Source organism: Varroa jacobsoni, unplaced genomic scaffold (assembly GCF_002532875.2).
Source record: "Varroa jacobsoni isolate VJ856 unplaced genomic scaffold, vjacob_1.0 scaffold_1109, whole genome shotgun sequence".
In the NCBI taxonomy this organism is placed as follows: domain Eukaryota; kingdom Metazoa; phylum Arthropoda; class Arachnida; order Mesostigmata; family Varroidae; genus Varroa; species Varroa jacobsoni.
In genome coordinates, this window is record NW_019214011.1 from 346,709 (window position 1) to 359,404 (window position 12,696).

The 12,696-nt window shown below is 41.3% G+C and overlaps 1 long non-coding RNA gene across 1 annotated transcript; it reads left to right on the forward strand.

Annotated features, from left to right (window-relative positions):
* The first annotated feature begins 214 nt into the window (after positions 1-214).
* Positions 215-10,466, forward strand: LOC111266721 (uncharacterized). Its single transcript, XR_002684235.2, has 3 exons — positions 215-443; positions 6,722-6,945; positions 7,336-10,466. It is a non-coding gene; the product is annotated as an uncharacterized LOC111266721 (long non-coding RNA).
* Positions 10,467-12,696: the final 2,230 nt, after the last annotated feature.

The following is a 12,696-nucleotide window of genomic DNA, read 5'->3' on the forward strand; positions in this document are numbered from 1 at the left end:
AGAGAGTCGCATCCTACGTAAGGTACCATCCCTACCTATGTTAAGACGACAAAGGTTTAATCTACTCGACAGTGTGACACGATAGCATTAATCCTAATTTGCTATCTACTTAGCTGATATCATCCACGTTAATTCTGTACGATCGAGGACGTTTATCTCTACGTTACCACCCTTGTCCTTTCTGGGCAATCAATGAGCCGACAGCGTGGGCAAGATCAATAGCGCCAACAGCTGTCGCCTTACATGCTTCCGTCGCCTGCTTATTGGTGCCGCGAGGTAAGGGCTCTGCCAACGATTCTCACTAGTTACCCCTCGCGCCGTTCCGCTCGACAAGGATGCTATAAACGCAAGAAATCGCAACAATAAACGGTGTCAGCAGCTACTGAACAACATCATACTTCCGTTAAACGTTAGTCTTGACTGGCAGACCAATACGGTACACGGTAAGTGGTCGTCTGAACGTACGCCTCACTCATTAATAGAAACTTTTCTTCTTATTCACCAAACACATTTATCTCTGCTCGACGTGTAATATCACTAGCTGATATTATCTTTTTAGGCAACTGTGTCTTTATCAAGAAAAAAAACTTCGTACCCTCAGAGAATACGTTATTGAAAGAGACCGAACTTGTTTGATCGTGTAACTGCTAACGCTTAGTTGCGTACAACATGGTAATCAGTTTCCCTCGTTTTTTCTGTCTGCTGAAGGGTTTCAACTCGTGGTGGATGTGTCCTTAGTCCCTCTACCTGACAATGAAGCCATCGTGTTCATATTATAGTGCACAGCCGCTGCTGATGCCGTCTGGTGCAGCTGCAACACTTGCTATTTTTACAGCTGCAATAAGTGCATATATTTTCACATCCCTAGATTGGCCGATCCTGGCTCCGAGGCCGTTACGCCTGCAGAAATCTGATCTTCCAGCTGCAGGAGTTTGCGGTGGCTTTTGAAGATCTAGTACCTTCACTGCTGCTGCTGCTGTGCGTCAACGAATAGTCATTTCAGTATTCTTAGGGATTCCCCGCTTCTGCTGCTATTACTTTTCGCTGTTCTTTTGGCTCATTACTGTCGTCGAGTCGACGTCGTGATTGGCATCAGCATCGTCGTTGTGGCTGTCGTCGTTGAACGATCGCTGGTTTTTTTCACCCGATTAACCCAATCGAACGAAAAAGGATCGGCTCGACTCCCTCTCGAATTTTTCTTGCACTGCTCTGGCATCGTTAGTGCCGTCATCATTTCCTTCGGCGCCAGGAGCACATTGAACTTCGTTGAGCTTCACCTTCCTCATTCTTTTTGACGGTGATAAAGTCCTATTTGCTCAAATGCACGTAACTTCGTCCCCTTTTCTGGCCCCCTCATAATTTGCTTCTTCTGATCAATCATTTTGCACTTCTAGATCTTATAGGGCAATGCCGAACAGCAACTGACAGCCGCCTTTGGTTGAATTTGTCGATTTTGCCTGAATATATATATATATATATATAATCTTGGTGCTCTTCCTCCGTCAATTTCTTTTAATTTCAGCTTTGCAACCATATTTTTCTGACCTCTATATACATATATATATACTCGCCGGTGACTAGATATGGTTTGACGTCGTAGATCATGACACTGTATCTAAGCTCGTATCAGTTTAGGGTATAGCAGAGGAACAAAGACATGAATGCTTAGGCGTTCTTGTTTCCATTCTAATTATTGCTGATCAATGATTAGCAACGTTTCTGTTGCTTCTGTGATAAGCAAGAATCGTTTTACTTGGCTTGAATGAGATGGCAGGTGTGTCATAATGATAATATCTATTCCTTGAATCAAATCAATTGTGGGTGCATATTTAGCGGTCCAATAAAGAGTTCATAGGTTGTCTGATTTTTCTAAGGTCAAAGTTAAGCTGCTACAGACCTTGATCGCAAACGATCTGCAAGGGAACAATGGGCCAAACATAATACGATCCTAGTTATGATCCATGATAAAACATGGACAACCCCAAATCATATCCAGTTATCGTCGAATGATAAAAATCGATATAATAAGTATCCTACATCTGACTTTTTTCAACTCATCTGGTATCAGAATTATCTGGTATTTGAAAATATTATGCTGTTGCTCACTATCTTGCGATCTTATTTTTTAATATCTAGATACGTTTTAAATATAGTCATGCACTGAATTTACGTACACCTACGTGTGCACATCTTCCCTTTGCAAAAATTGCCGAGGACTCGCCGCGTTATCACCGTGATTCTATAGTTCGGGTTATCGGCATCCGCCATTTGACCATTCAGCTGACAGGAAAAAAAGCTCAGATGTTTCGCCTTGTATGTACTGGGCCGTGCGACTCTGACTGTTACTGTTGCTAGTATTACCATTATCATTAAACTATTACAGGGGCGAAGGGTAATTTCGTATATAAATCTCATGGTATTTTTTCGTTGCTAATCTGCGTTGTACATATGCATCGTATTAGCCCAGGCGTTGTTGGTCTTTTTATCCGGCATGTTATCGGGAGCGATTGTTTGTTGCATACGTGTTTCGAACATCGAAAGTCTGGCGTCAGAATGATGACACTGCTGAAGCAAATGATGCCTCCCGTAGACTTTGTCGGTAACGCGTGCCGCTCCGCGTGCTCTTTTATCTTTGAGTATAATCTTGTCATTAATTGGAACTAGATAGAGTACGGATCGGCCTGGTCTCATAGGTTCCTTTCCTAGACCCAACTGCTAAGTGTCGTTGATTTCCAATAAATGTAACTTATAGTTAATTAACTTAATTGATTACGTTAATCGAAAAAACTAACTTGAGAACAAGTTAACAATGGCTGCCGCAGGGCATTACTCCAACGATGCTCCTGGTACGGTGTGTACCTCAATTATTTTTTTCATAATATTATGCTTTATGGTAGTCGAAATAAGGCCGCCAGCTACTCAGTCTCTGCGTATACGGGTAAATGTTCATTAGTCCTATGTGAGGTTAGAGTGTTACATGTTTGACGTGACTGAGAAATTTGCAATTCGCTCGAGATTCTTAATTAACTTACAATCGCTAACTTAAATGAACAAGAAGCTAAATGTTCGATTACTATGTAAATTCAGCTGTAAAAAGACCTAGTGTGTATCTTGTGCTTTTCGTAATCATGTTTATGACGTGATGGTATCTCTGCTGCTTTTACCGTCGCTGTTTGGAAAATGTTACTTCTAAATAGTAAACGGGAATTACGCCGCCGACAAAATTCTGTGACGGTTCACTCAATCTAATGAGTGTAAAAACAGGCGGGATCAGAATGGTGATCATGTAAATCGAGTCAATGCTCCTTTGAGGAATATTCAGATGCCACACACAGCTATTGAGGATCTGTACAATTCTACAGCTGTACATACCGAGTGTTTCCAACTGAAGAAGCAGATACGTGTGTACAGGCACGAACACACTCAGATATACATGCGCTACTATAGGTGGAATAGACTTAATTCTGGCCCTCTATGGTGTCTACGTAATAGGGCCCCTATGCTGTCCAACTGTTGTAGTTAGCGTTTCTATACGGACTCGGTCTTTCTTTTGCTGGATAATTAAGTCCGCAAGCAATGTCCCCATATAGCGAGATGAGATAGGACGACGCAGACGGTTAGCAGCGGGCAAATGGAAATAGTGTGGTGTGGAGACTCAAGAAAAATGCTAGCAACAACTGTTACAGGAAAAGTTTACAAAGCACAAATGAATCACATGACAAAAAAGTCTCTGTTATTTAGATGAGGTGATCGCGGTCAACGTGGTCACGACAGCGGCAACCCCACCTTTGGCTGTGACTGGTGCTGCAAGTGTTGCTATTGTTCTTGTTTTCGTTTCGATCAACTACCCCACGCCATATCGTTTTCGGCTCGATGAGAAAAAGATGCAATCAAAGAAGACGTTACTTTGTCATTAGAGTAACTGTCGTGAGTATTTTTCCTGCTGCCCGGCTGGCTGCTATTGCCGCTGTTGTTAGCTGTACATCTTTTTCTTCTGTTGGATGTGCTCACTTCGTTCGTGGCAACGAGATCCCTTCATCCGTCGGCAACGGAAGGCAGAAGATCAATCGGAAGTAGTGATGGGTCTGGGTGTACGTGAATGGCCACAGCCACTAACGCTCGTTCGCTGTTGGCAATTGTAACTGCAGTAGGTTATCAAGACTAGTAAAAATGTGCAGGCATCTGTGTGCGCGTATCGCGACGCGGCAAATCAACTTATCTTACGTTAGTTAATTTCCACTGCTGTGGTTTATGTTACTATTCAATAACAGGAACCGGCACCGGTCGGCAAGTTCGTTGTTAACAAATATTTAACACTATTAAATGTCTCCTCACTTTCTATATATATAAACTAATTACTTATAGATGAGCAAGTCATCGATTTATCAATAGTAACTTTGAATAAGTGTTGTTAAGGAATTAGTCGATGAGAGGTTCGTAAGAAACTTTTTAGTTAATAGGACTTCTCAACACACTGAACCAAATTTTATCTATATCTGTGAAGCTTCGATTTTAAGTTTCCTATTTGCAAAGGACTGTAAAAACGGATTTTTTTTAGATTGACAGGTCCTGTATTACATGCTGAAGACATGTCTTAGGGCCTTTTTTTCTTACGAATTAGAGTACGTAGTATAAAGGTGGCGAGGAGAAGAATGATAAAACATAGCCAGCTCTTAATTTTATATTCCTGTATATTTTCTTCATTAACTTGCTAGATCACATTCGAGTATTGAGCTCTCCTGCACATGTACAGTTGTTTACTGACGGGAAAGTGGACGATGCGATCGCTTAGAATGACTCTAAGTGTTTGTTTTTATTACGTAGACACCGGAATAGAAATTGTTGGTCAATACGTGGGGAGAGAGCATTCATGGCGTTTAAAAGCTGTGTTCACCTCCCTGAAGCAGACCCCGTTCAATAGTATCATTTAATCAATAAGAAATCTCTGTAAATTGTTCAGCGCTATTGTCCATCTATTATCTGTACTGAGGGTGCACGCATCATCGGCACAAATCTTATACAGAACCTATCGACGTTATCTATATGCGTGTCTATACGCAATCGGACCGTGCGTATCTTTGCATTTCGACAAGAGTTAGTCTAATTGGAACCCTTTACCCCACTTGTTCCCTATAAGCTAAATATAAATGAATAAAATATATGACTAAATTGTCACATTGGTCGAACGAAGGTCACTGTTGATTATTATACTGTAAATTTATGTTAACGTAGTCGAATACCTTCCTCAGACTTAGGAGAAAAAAATCACCATGACTTTTTTCTCTCGTTTCGTTACTTCGCCAAATAACCCTTTAGCTACTGCCGTCGTGTTTTCCCTTTTTTTTTCCCATTTATCTTGAATCCATGTTGATTTTTGTTAATAATCTTGTTTGTTTCCAAAAATTGAATTAATTTGGGTCTTTCTTCACAAGTCTCGATTAATTGAAGATCCACAGAAGTTAGGTAGCCATTTTTGTGGCCGAAAGTAATTATCCTACTGTTGAATAACTCAGGAACGCCCTGCTCAGGACGGAGTTTGTGCAACCGTCGAAGGCCACGACAAAATTTACACTGTTCTTTTTTGAATTAGTTCGGCAATCCGGCAGCTGCTGACGATCTTTCGAGCTCGTAAGCAGATTAGTTAAACCATAGCTAGAGACCGCCTCAAACTTTAAGATGCTATTTGTTCCAAACGACTGCGCAATATTTTTTAGAGATAGACACCTCCTTCGGCGATTTCAATAGAAAATTTCAGGCATGAGTATATGTATATATTATCCTGGACTTGAATAAGTATTGACCATTATAACGTGAATTACATTACCACTTACTGTGAATAGTAACTGTTTGAGATTAGCTTAGTTCGGAGATGACGGGGCCAGCGAAGTGAACGAAGTTGCGCTTGGAAAAATTGTTTGAAGTAACGGAAACGTGACAAGATGTCAAGTTGATAACGATCAAATAAGTGGCGGCAGCACAAATAGTCATTATTTTGTTCGTATGCTTTCTGTTTTTCTTCCGACGCTTTCATTGTTAGTTAAAGTAAGACATCTCTCTTCTGACAGAATGAATAAATTCGTTGCTGTTTTGGTCGTACAACTGGAAGGAAGTGGTAGGAATATGGGAGAGAAAGGGTAGCTAGTGGATTACAAGAGCTTACAAACATCAGCTTTTGTCATCTTGACAGTTTAAGCAGTAAAAGTTCAAGGCGAGGGGGTGTTTAAGTGTTGATCACTCTTAAAGCGGCGGTCGCTGACTTCGAATCAGAATTATCTTAAGGCAATGCATTATCAAATGACGATACAACACATAGAGCTAATCATAGCACAGGCGGGAGGCGAGAAGATCGAAAGCTGAGGAGCATATTTATTTTCTATTATTCTGTGGAAAGTTGAAGTTATTATAATTAGTTAGTTCGTTAGTTTTTTTTTTCCTTAAGTTCGTATGGCAGCAATAACTTCAATTAATGCTAATAGCACAACTTTTGTAAAATGTGATAATCATGCAACGTATGGTAGATCATAAAAACGAACAGATAGAGTTTGATCATTTTCAGTAAACTTGGCCTTGGCATTGAAAGGGTCCATGTTCAAAACCGCAAAAAAATAGTTTCAAGTTAGTGGAAATACTTCCTAGTCGCTTGCAAATCTTCCCGGTCTTTCATAAGTAAGAATTTTATTTCATAGTACATGTCAGTAAAGTCAGTTCTTTCAATCCCTAGGTAATTGCTGGAGTGTACCTTAATCCTTGCATCCTGGCATCCTGCAAACTCATAAGGACAAGCTGAGAGACTTTGCGTTTCGTCGAAACCAATGGAAGACGTTCTCAACATATCGCTTGTTTTGGTATAGAACGGGTTAACAGGATCGAACGACACGCCAAGCATGCACATGATCAAATATGGCGGAGGAAAGGCTAATTGCAGGAAGCTGCCATTTTTTTAAAGTTGGTTTCTGAATGAGCACAACCATTAGTGCCAGCTAATTATTCAGCTACTAATAACGCAAGCCGCATATCGAGGCTCAAATAAAAAGTACTCCAGCATTTGCAATCATGAACTTAGCCCAAATTTTCGACAAACAACTTAACTTGATACCTTGCTGGCAAAGTTTGAATAGTTGCAGTAATGATTCCGTCAAGATCAGATATCATTGTCAAATTGGGCACACTCATTACCTTGTTGACTGAACTACGGTGATATTTCTTTATCGCCCTGTGGTTCATAGACGTAAATAACAGTATATCGCGTTTGAAAGGTATTTCTTTTCCGGAAATCAACGATCGTATTGTGGAGGGGACTTTTTTTGAAGTGATCAATTTTGTCGTACTTCACAGGCATACGGAGCAGACGGCATCATCTCTCGCAGTGTAATGATATCTCGCAACGATGTGTCTTCTCTATTCAGGAGTCGAAAAGACGAAAGTCTGTCAGGACAACTTATAAGCTTGGCTTCCGGCTACAGTAAACTGGTTTGCACTAGCTATTCAGTTGACTCATCAAGAATATGGGAACGCAACAGGCACAGTATCAGTTGGGGCGGCGATAACCAGTCAGCGTCCACACAGCAAGCAACGCTAGTCCGAGCGGCAGCAGTAGGAGATAAATCGGATAGCTGAATCATGAACTTCATCGTTTTGCGTTTTATCGCTGGTTGCGTTTTACGTCGGCTCCACCGTCAGTCTGTGAGTACGAGTTGACACCTCCCGCCGAGCCCAACTGTCCGCTGGTCGTACGCGCGGGATAAGATTTCGAATGAAAACACAGACCCGAACCCGAACAGGGTCCTATAGCGTACGACTGATCGTTCTGTCCGTCTACCCTGCCCGGTTATCAGCCCCCCTGCTAGATTGATTTGAAGTGCACAGCCGGTACGGCGGCGGTAATACTGGCGTAAGCCGTAGAAAGTAGCCAAGGACCGAACGACGAAACGCGGATGTCAACAGGATCAATGGAATCCGAATTGTTTATTGGGGACCACTAGTGAGCGGAGCAGTGCAGCGTATGCTACAAAATCCCATAGTCTCTTCAAGTCGTTTTAATGAAGTAAATTGAGACGAAACGTTCGTTTGATTCAGATGGCGCTAAACACTGTGCAACTGAACGCTTCACTCGGGCCAAAATGAACTACGCTACAGGAAATCGTTAGTCATATGATTGACCTAGAAACACGACCAAATTAGATTGCCACCTTATCTCGTGAAGCACTTGCTCTCTTCTATGAAAGACTTCGATGTTAAAAGCTAGCAGTGTTTCCTTTTTCTTTTTCCCAATATCAAATACAGACGATTTTCAAAGAAAACGTAAGAAAGAGAAAGCCACTTTCTAATTGGATAAAACGCTTCGTGTCAGCAACTCTCCACCACAGGGCACATATTTGGAGCGAAATCTGCATTCACGACACCTATCGTGGGTCACGATACAATCGGGCCTTGGTGTTCCCTGTGGGAGCCACAGCTGCTTCCTACAGCTACCAAGCTTACCCTGGTCCACGACTGCGCCTGGTCATCTGAAACATGTGGCTATGTGTGTAAGCAGTTAAAACGACATTTAGAGAAAATTAGTTACCGAACTATATAACGACACAGCGTTTACCCTACAATACCTTAGATACGATGTGGACGTACTACACATACAATCATTGACGAAAGAAGCTTGAGTTTATAATTATATTTACTTGTTAATGGTCTGTGTTCGTTAATCACTTCGTCAAAACATGTTTTTTTTTATTCACGTAAACCGACACGCCTACCTATGTGTGCGTGACAGACTATCACAGTCATGCCAAATGTATGTCTAGCAATCACATGTCAGTTACGAAGCACAAAAGCGATGAAAGTTCTGCACCGCTGTAAGTTCACATTGAAACAGTGTCCATAAAGATTTGCACGCATCTCAGTTAACGCCATTGACGTTAATAACGCCGAGATCGTTACTCCCTGTGTCGTAACGATCACAATTAATTACAACAATGTGTACAATTTCCTACTAGTAACCCCGTTTATTTAGTTAATGACCCATTTTTTACTACACCTATATAGCGAGTGTTATCCAGTACTACCGTGACATGCTCCCTAATCGAGTCACAATGTCGGAGCTGTTGTACTATCTTTGTGACCCACTTGTTGCAGCATCAGCCTGTTTTCGTAGCAAATTTAATAATTTCATTACCTTACTTACCAACTGTTTAATTAAAAAGACTCAGGTATTTTGCTATTAATGTTCGAGACTCTGTAATATAAGTTTCGTTCTAATTCCGTGCTCGCACTGTAATTAAGCCGTCAGTACGCTACCATCAACACGTTGCGCACTTGTAGCTCCTCGGTTACTTCACTATACGCCAAGGTGATCTTATTTAAGAAGTTCAATGCGAATATAGATATTTTTTGTAAGTTCTCAAGCTACTCTATTTCATGTATCACAATCAGTAGCGACGGCGGCAAAAAGTACAAAAGTAGTTATTACCACCAGTCTAGTGTTTCTTTTGTAGAGAAAACAACAGCCGAGGGACTTCATGGGGAAAAATATCTAATTCGGTACGTATAGCCTGTAGCAAAAAAAAAATCGAAGCAACCTTAAAGCCCCAAAAAATCGTCTTTTCCCCACTTATATTTTTGTGTACTGAAGTTTTTAATGTTTTGGTGTAAAAGATACCTTCCTGCCGCTTTCTTTCGGCCCGCTTCCTCGATAGGCGTTATGCAAGAAAAGCGTCTAGTGTCCTTTTCGAGCCTGATAGCACATACATATCTCCTACACTAACGTAGGAATGTGTCATAAGATTTCGTTCTGCTTCAAACTAGCCAGACGTAAGTCTACTTTTGTGCTACCTCCTAACGCAAGTTGCTTAAAGGGAGCCAGGTATGATATGGTTGAACCGAACGCAAATTAACAGTCTATAAGATAAATAGCCTTCAGCTAGACTACACGATCGTATTCTACCAGATCGCAATCGGACCTATGTTATCTTTATTTCCAAATTATATATATAAATATAAAGAAATTTATAAATAAATAAAAAAAAAAAAAAAAAAAAAAGATCTAAAGCCAAATGTTGTAAAATGTGATAGATTTCAAGGTTAAAGGCAAAAAGGTAATTCATGTTTTCCAGATATTTCGAAGTTATGCCAGATATTCAAGTTATGCTATATTACAACCTCATTACTCATAGCAACGTCCTGCCTGTGTCGATCGAGGCTATTTGATTTAGGAAGGGAACCATTGGCTCAAATTAAATTGGCTTACTTTGAGGAAGTCAACAATTTAATACTGTACTCATTCATACCCGAAGACCTTGGTCCTTAAAATGGGTCAGAGGAAGGTCATTAGTAACCGAATTCGCTTAGCGCATACCCGATTTCGCCACTAGTAACAGAAATGTGTTTTGAAACCAATACCAATTTCGAATTGTTCTAAAAACTAAATAAACTACTTTGTTTGTCACTTTTAAATCTGACCTATTTGACAAGAATTGACTTCATTTCACCGTAGAGGATAGGTTTCACTTTCAGAACACCCGATCCGCCGCGTCGCAGATCGCTAGTCAATCCACCGAACACTTTTCGAAATTTCACTCAAAGCCCGCCGATCGCTATAACATCCAATCCACCCATTCGCGTAATGAATGTATCACACAACGTATTAGCTCGTATTCGCATTTTAAAGAAACTGCGATTTTAGTGTTACGTGGCAGGGTTATTTCAGTCTAATTGATAGCGTCTACAAGCCAAGCGAAGCTGGTGTTTTCTTTTGATCGACATCTCCATATTGTATCGAAGCTCATAACAAACGTCTCGATATTTTGCACGAAAAAATACAATGATTAACAGTTCAATTGGCTTTGCCTGTCCATATTTCTTTCTTTGGCGAGAAGGATGTTAACATGTCGGCACACACTTCCCTCGCAGTCGTTTTTCTCTATCGGAACTGACACTCTGGCACTTCGTCGTCAATTTGCGTAGAAATCTGCCACGTTGTCTTCATGCAGCGCAATCAACAGCGGTGGCGGCAAAAAGTCGTTATTACCACCAGTCACGTTCATAAACGAGCCTCCCTATCGCTTCGAACAGAAGGATGGGGTGTCAGTAAATTTGGTATTTGAATAATACACATTGGTGACAAAATGATCTTCTTAGACGTCAACTTCAATCAACACGATGCCATAACTCCTGCAAACGGATTACAGATGTCCACTGCACGGCGGACAGTGGGTGGGCCGCGTGTCGAACATTCACGATCACCCCCTTTTCAAGGAACTACTCAACGTACCCGATGTTTTCTCGTTGTAGGTTGCTATCGATATTTGTGCCTTTTTAGCTAGGGTGGTCTGTATGAATATGTGTGCGTCTATCTAAAGTATTGTTTTTTTTACCAGTTATTAAGCGCTGCATGAAGCTCGTATTGTGATGCGGGCTTCTGGTTTGAGTTATCTGTAGATTTATTATTATTATAATATTCGCGGTTATTCAGCATACTATTTACCTGGCGGTTTTCGTTCTAGCTGCTGATGCAATTTCAGCGATGGTCGTTTTTGATCGTTTCAGTACAATGTACGCTTTGTTCCTGTGTATACAAATTATAATAGAAAATAAAAAAGAACATATCACTTGATTTGCATATTGTTTTATGATATGGACGCAAGTGGGGCGTTATTATTTACGTACGCACATCCACCAAATAAAGCACCAAAGCAGTGCTGTTGGCCACGGGGCAACAAGAAAAGCATCTGACGAAAGGAAAGGACTGCTCAAGAAAATGAAGGAAAGTCTATTTCGGGAGAAAGCGCTCAGCGCAGCCCTCCCAGGGATTACTCGGTCATTGCTGTTGTTGATTTGGATTAATACATCGAAGGTGAAACCCCGAGATGATTCAAGCGTTTTGAAACAACTAACGAGTGCTATAAGACAAGACCAACCATGGCCCGAACAATACCTAGCTTTAACGGTTTTTGCTTCCAGCTCGACAGCCGTCAAAGTGTGCGTACGGCGCCATCGACGAAAACGTTCGCGTACCTATACCATTGACCAACCAAGTGACTGAAAACAAATTGGTCTTGGCGATTTACCGGGCCCTCTGCTTCATAAAACTAAGGGAAGAAAAAAAAGCTCAACAGCTTATCCTTTGTGTGCATCGTATCTATAGGGTTAGCGTTATTTATTGCTCATTGGTGGCAGAGCTGTTCTTTAAAGGCTGAACAGAAAAAGAAAGCTGATTTCTACGCTGTCCGTCGCGTATCTCTGTATGTACAGCATGAATGGCAGCTTACGAAACAGCTGGAAACGGGCCAATCTTACAAGGACAACAATGGCTGCCACTTCGACAGGGAATCATTAGAAGAAAGAAGGAAAAAGGCCATAATGAGAGAGGGCTCATGCTTCGCTGAGAAGCGAAGCTAAAGGAAACGATGAAAAACATCTAACAGTAAAAGCAAATCAAAAACACAAAATGGATGCCGGGCTTGAATATAAACGCTAGACAATAAAATCGACTGCTGTAAAGTGAACAGAATGGTGATGATTCGCGCATTAGGTTGCGTCAGCGACTGCAGCGACAGACGCAACGGCTCAGCCATCTGCACTGTAATGCGACAGTAATTGAGCAGACTGCATCTGGACAATCGCCAACGGAGTAATGGGCAACGGGAGAGACTGCTTTGATAGCAAGCGATTACTCTACGCTGAAGCTGATTGTTGTTGTTGTTG